The sequence below is a fragment of the Octopus bimaculoides genome, chromosome 11, assembly GCF_046866305.1.
Source record: "Octopus bimaculoides isolate indiv1 chromosome 11, ASM4686630v1, whole genome shotgun sequence".
Lineage (NCBI taxonomy): Eukaryota > Metazoa > Mollusca > Cephalopoda > Octopoda > Octopodidae > Octopus > Octopus bimaculoides.
The window spans coordinates 81,618,398-81,625,897 of NC_142938.1; the positions used below are offsets into that span (position 1 = coordinate 81,618,398).

At 33.0% G+C, this 7,500-nt stretch overlaps 1 protein-coding gene across 2 annotated transcripts in view; it reads left to right on the forward strand.

Annotated features, from left to right (window-relative positions):
• Positions 1 to 7,500, forward strand: part of LOC106869908 (uncharacterized) — a 74,260-nt gene that overhangs the window by 675 nt on the left and 66,085 nt on the right. The window lies entirely within an intron of this gene.

Genomic DNA, 7,500 nt, shown 5'->3' on the forward strand with positions numbered 1-7,500 from the left:
AAAGTATGGACGCATGATTACAAAATTAGATCCACAATCATGAGGTCCTGGGTTTGATCCTTCAGCCTGGAATCATGGGCTAATGTCGGTTTCTCTATGCTCGCGTCGATCTTTGTCTTGTGGGTGAAAATGGAGAGACAAACTGTTCGGAAGCAGGTCACAATGATTGTATTTGTAATTCAAAGATCTCGGCATATCACATAGTTCCACACTGTGTCACACAGTTCCACCTGAGAATTACGTCAATGGTACACATGTCTGTGGAATACTCAACCATTTGTACGCTAATTCAATGAACTTTGCATCAAGTAACTGACAGCTTATGAACGGAAACTGTGTCGTAGATTAGTTTATCAAGCAGTGGGTAGGATATCCAAGGAGGACGACCTTCTGGTGATAAGAAAATTTGATGACAGCAAAAAAGCTTTCTTTATTGATAAGTGCATTAAGCACCTCAATGTTACACACACACACACACACACACACACACACACACACACACACACACACACACACACACACACACACACACACAGGCAAAATCTTATTGTGTTCTGTTGGCTGTTAGAAAATATCTTCTTTTACTCTTCTCTTAATTCCTGCTCATGTTTGAGAACCACACTTAACTTAGCTACTGTTTCTAAAGTCCTATCTTCTATCATTGGTTTTTGGTCAATGAGCAAGTTTGATACCGTTCTTCTAACATGCGTTTCTTGCCCTTGCATAAATTCAACAGTTGGTTGAATAACAGGGATCTCTCAAATTTTTCGGTAGGATATGGAACAGTTGCTGGCCTTTGAACCGCAACTGTTGCAGCATATCTAAATAGACAGAGCGATACCTTTTCACTTTTTAGGATAATGTTGGCACCCCCCAAAAGTTATAATGGTTGACACCCATTCTTGTTGCGCTGAAGTATTTAGTTCCTTAATTATCTTCTGAGTTCGGATCCTGCTCATTTGAACACTGAGAAACATATAATAGCCATACTATAAAATGGCTTGACTAAATCAGTTATACCTATCCTAATGTTGGACATCAATAATTGTTGGTAGTAACAGTAGAATAACGGCAAAACATCTAAGAGTTTGTTGGGTTTTTTTTTAATAACGGTTCTTTAAGTTCTGTGTTCAGATCCTTAAGAGGTCAATATCTCCTCAACGCATAGTCGATTAAATAGGTACTAGTCAAGTATTAGAACCATCTGATCGACTATAAACATCCTGCGGTCGAAGTCAATACTTCATAAAGTAAAACATTTTATAAAATTGAGACGTGCAGCTTTGTGAATTTCTTTATATTTCTTTCTATATTCGTGTTGAAAAAGCAACTAGTCTTTAATTCTTTTCTTCATTTTCATACACACACATACACACACACATGCACAAACACACACATGCACAAACACACACATGCACAAACACACACATGTATATATAAAACATACTTATACTAACATGTATAATATATAGACGTACATATATATATACATACACATATATATATCCATATACATATGATATATATATATATATATGTATACATATCTACTCATAATTCTCTGTATACACATACACACATTCACACACACACACACACACACACACACACACACACACACACACACACACACACACACATATATATATATATAAGATAAAAGAAAAATAATAAATTATTTGTTAATTAAAAAATTGACAAACATCGTTTACTGCTGTTTCAATTGTAGACCTTCAGAAAATTAATTAATAAAATTATAAATTACTCGAAAGTCGAATCTCGTCAGAGGTAGTTTAAGATATACAAAATAGGTGTTCACTTCCTGCCTGTTGAGTAAACGGCTGCAAACCGTTAACTGATGAAGTTTATACATAAAGAACATAGTATAAAACATGGTATAGACCTTGCTCCTCTTTCTAAGGTATACACCTATTTTTATACTATGTTCTTTATGCATAAATTTTATTAGTTAACGGGTTTGCAGCCGTTTACTCAACAGACAGGAATTGAACACCTAATTTGTATATCTTAAACTACCTCTGACGAGATTCGACTTTCAAGTAATTTTTAATTTTATTAATTAATTTTCTGAAGGTCTACAGTTGAAACAGCTGTAAGAGATGTTTGTCAATTTTTAAAATAAAAAATAAAAAATTATCAATTATCTCTCTCTTTTCTTATCTTATATATATATAAATCACGGTTTATATAGTTACCTTGCAGTTGAATATTAACTGTAATGTTCAACATTTTTTGTATAGGTAACTAACCAGTACTTTCATAGGATTTTGCTATCCCTTAATGAGGTTTGTTACCTTTATTTGAACTTTTGCATATATATATATATATATATATATATATATATATATATATATATATATATATATATATATATATATATATATATATATTCACGCACACCCCTATGTGCAATCATACATGAACACATACTTGCAAAATAGATGAAAGGAAAATGGTACTTGAATATCAAAAGTCGAATAAAATATTGTTTATCGAAGCTGAAAAGACTTCATTTTATTACTCGGAGTTTCGGGTAACCGTTCACTTGACAGAATACTCACAACTGACGAAAGGTTTTCTTTTCAGCTTCTTTGACATGATACGATTGTATATATATATATAGACCTCAGTATAAATAAAATTTTGAAGTAGTTGTATGCTGTCAACTTAATGTGACAGTCCCCTGAAGGACACAGGAAATATGTCAAGGCCGACAAGAAGCGGTGCAGCTCCCTAGGTCTAACCAACAGTAGTATTATTCCCTTCAGGGGACTGTCACATTAAGCTGACAGCATACAACTACTTCATCGTATCACTACTGCATAAATCTCTCTGAGAGATTGAGAAATGAATTATTTCTAAATAAAATTTTGCTTCGCGATTCCTGTTTCACGCCTGCTGATCGCCGTGTCATGAAACTCAAGATGTAAGAAAAAATACAAAACAGCAAGAAAACGGAAAGAATATGGTAGGCAAAGAACGTAGTTTCTCGAGAGAATCGCTCTGAATGCAGTCAATGATTGCAGACATTAATTAATTTGACCGTTTAAACATATAGAAATATGAATATACATCAGTGGAAGAAATACACTCGCTTACACATATACACAGAGATATACATACACATATGAGCAGACACAAAATGCAAAGCATATAGGTGTATGTTTATATAGATGTATGTATATATAAAATGTACGCATAACACACATATATATGCATACATGTGCTCATGAACATATATTTATAAATGTATGTATACAATTTGCATTTCTCTATTTACGTATCTAAGTAACAGTCTGTCTATCTGTCTGTCTACATATGTTTTGCCGACCATTTTTCTTACACACACACACACACACACACACACACACACACACACACACACACACGCACATCAAACAGACACACATATATACACACATACATAATACATACATACATACATACATACATACATACACACACATGCACGCTCACACACATATACATATATATGTATGTCTGCCATCAATCTATTTATCTATTTATCTGTCTGTCTGTCTATCTATGCGTATATACATACGCACACATATATATACGCATATATATATATATATATATATATACACAGACACATATATATATTATATATGTATGTGTGTGTGTGTGTGTGTGTCTGTGTGTGTGTGTGTGTCTGTGTATAACTATATCTATATCTGCTTCTCCCTTTCTCTCTCTCTCTCTCTCTCTCTCTCTCTCTCTCTCTGTATATATATATATATATATATATATATATATATATATATATATATATATATCTTTATATATATATATATACATTTACATGAAAAATATTATTTTAAAATTTAAAAACTAAGTCCTGATGAATCATAATATGATTTAAACTGGTAGCGTTTCCATCCGTCTTGCCGATTCTTCAGTGTTACACGTGACGTCAATTATTTATGACGTTAATCCCATGGTAATGGTATTTGGCATCCAATATCCGTATTTAGTTGCACTTTAGCTTCTGGTTGAGATTCTTAAACAAACACTCCTTTGTTTTAAACGACTGTTAGTCTCCTTCCTTTCTTTACAAAGGAGGAATGTTTAATTTTTTTCTTTTCCCAAATTGTTAAAATGATTACCAGATGAAATCTGCCTAATGGAAGAATCCTTGATTTTCTTTTTACTTTGAAATCTCTTTACTTTGAACTCATGAATTGTCTTCTTGTTTGATCGATATTGTTCTCTGCAGTAAATAATAATTCTTGTTAAGAACGGTAAATCTCGAAGCAAACAAATGATAGCTTTTAAATATTGTATTGAAAACTCTCTAGATCAGGGGGTTATCAACCATTTTATATCTTTGGACCCCTTTGATTACTATTTTATTCTGGTGGACCCTATAGCCATTCAGTGTTTAAAAACTAGCTTTATAGAAACTTCTTTCAAATTTCCTATTTTGTTTTGCATACATTAACCTGAGTTGGTTGAACTATGTAAAATGTTAGAGAAAGAAAGCTGGCTGTTTCTTGCAATACATAACTAATAAATGCAAAAAAGCAGAGGTTTTTCAGGAGACTTTAAAATATTTTTGTGGACAATTTACTGTTTTATTGTGTGGACCCTAAAAGTCTTATATGGACCCTCAGGGGCCATATCGATCCCGGTTGAAAACCACTGCTCTTGATAGAAACAGCCTCAGCTTCTAATTTCTTACGACGTCAACAACATCAAATTCTCAGTGGTAAATTGGAGACAAGAATTCAAAGGTAGAATTCTTGTAAAGTTTGCGAGAGAGATGTAGTGAGTTCGTGTTTCGCGGATAGCATTCAGATTTTTTTTTTTTTACAAAGGTTTTCGTTTTCAACCCAATATTTAAATTCTATTGTTTACAGTTTTAACTAGGGCGGCGAGTTGGCAAGATCGTTAACGCGCTGGACGAAATGGTTACCGGCATTTCGCTACGTTCTGAGTTCAAATTCGACTGTGGTCAATTTTTCTTTGCCTTTCATCTTCTCGGGTCGATAAAATAAGAACCAGTTCAACTCTGGGGTCAAGGTAATCGACTCATCTCCACCTCAACCAAACTGCCCTTGTGGCAAAGTTTGAAATATTTTTGTCCCCGGAGGAATATTTTAAGTCCTTCTGGTCACCTCTCTTGTCTAGATGAATATGTAAACAGTTTACATATACGTCATGCTGTATTAAATGAAATATTTCATTTAATTTGGAAAAGACGGCAAAATTTAAAAACTTAGTACATGTGAATATCCGTTTCTTAAGAGTAGAGGTAAATTGTAATAAATGAGCAAAATGTCCAAAAATGCAGATCACCTTATATTGATTTACTTTTAGGATTCGTGAATGTTATTGAGTTCAGGAATTTTATTCGTGAAATCTTGAAAATTCCATTTTATTTTTATTCGAATACAGGAAAGAGTCATAGGTTAACTTCACCAATTTTCTTTTAGGTAAAGTTTAAAACTCTGACCTGATGTAGGCTCGGAGCAAATACATAAATTGTCTTCTAATAATCCTATCACGTGAGTAGAAGGAGCAACTTCTGTGGCTACTATGGTCCCTTTTACTTGCACGTGATGTGTATTGTGATATATATTTTTCAGTTAGTAAAAATTCAGCTGAATGGCAGAACCAAACATTAAACCGCACCAGTTGTGCAACTTCAGAATTCTTGAAAATTGTCAAGTATATGGCAATTGGTTAGCAAAGTCGATGGTATAAAGCGCTAAAGTCGAAAGCAATATTAGCAGCGATCCAATCATATGTATTAGAACCACTGAATTGTCATTTAACAATCGACACTATAAACATAAACATTCATTTATCAGCCTTCATAAAAATGTTCCATCCCTTTATATGACAATATGATTCTTATATGACAATATGATTCTTATATGACAATATGATTCTTATATGACAATATGATTCTTACGTAAGAAAAACCTGTATGAATTCAAACTTATTTGGTCTGTTATGTATAAATCACAAGTCTATAAAAATGCTAAATTTTTGATGAAAAATGCGGGATTATAATCGTTTGAGCAAGAAAATGGGACTTTTTTTTATTGTATTTACAATATAGGATTTTCGACCCAATATTTGCATGTTATTATTAATTGCATTTATGTTCTTCGGGAACCAATTCCAAAATAATTATTTCACATTCTCTAGAAAGCATTTCGAGCATTCAACGCTATGCTCCAAATGAGGAGTAGATAGATAGCCGATAACTGATGAGGGTCCTTTCTCTGTATTAACTTGTCCTCTTTTCCATTTTCCTCATTGTTGATGTATTTCACTCGTTTTTCCTTCGTTTATCCATGAATTTCATGTTATTTGCACCGTTTGTGACGTCCTGTACCCATACATGCATGTATGTATATATATATTATATATATATATGCACATACATACATACATGCATACACAAACACTCATATGTATATATATGCATATACGCGCACACACATGTATATATATATATATATATATATATATATATATATATATACATATATATATACATATACATGCACACAGTTTGCGCTTCAAGGCCCCACACCTCCTCAGTATCCTTCCAAATTGTCTGAGAGATCTGCATGGTGTGGATGTAGGTGTCTTCAAAGCAAAACAGGATCACCTCCTGTCAAGGGTCCCAGATAAGCTTACCTCATGGAAGGAAACACAGATGGGGCCAGCGGCATCAAACTCCCTCAGTGACCAAATGCCATATACCAGAGAAGGTTTCAAATAATGGTGTAGCATAGTCAACGGTAGTGCCTCAGCATGACCCAGCTTTAAAGCTGAAACAATTTAAAGAATTGACGAAAAATTAAAGCGCCTGACGAAGAGGTAGGCATAGAATGTAGGCTTTCCTTGCTTGATCATCGCATCATTTTTTAAACGTGTTGTATCGCCTTCCTATTTTCATTTTCAAAACAGTACTCAATCAGATTTACTCTGTGTGCTTTTCCCCTCTGGCCTCTCTAAAAATAAACTTCCTGATCTTCTCCACTAATCTGTCGCTAGGTATTACACCTGTCGTTACACGACCTTGGAAATTTGCTTCACGTCCATGCTAAGTTCATTATCAGGCGGAAAGATATTCTCTTGAAGTTTATTAGGCCATCGATCGATGCCATGTTATGTCATGGGATTAGAGAAACAAAAGTAAAGTGGTTGAAACCCTCCACTTGCATACGTACATACGTATATACATATGAACATACATATACATGCACATAAAGACATATGTGTCTGTCTGTCTGTCTCTCTCTCTCCCTCTCTCTCTCTCTCTGTATATATATATATATATATATATATATATATATATATTTATATATATATATATATATATATATATATATATATATATATATATATATATATATATATATATATATATATATATATATATATATATATATAATATATATATATATATATATATATATATATATATATATATATATA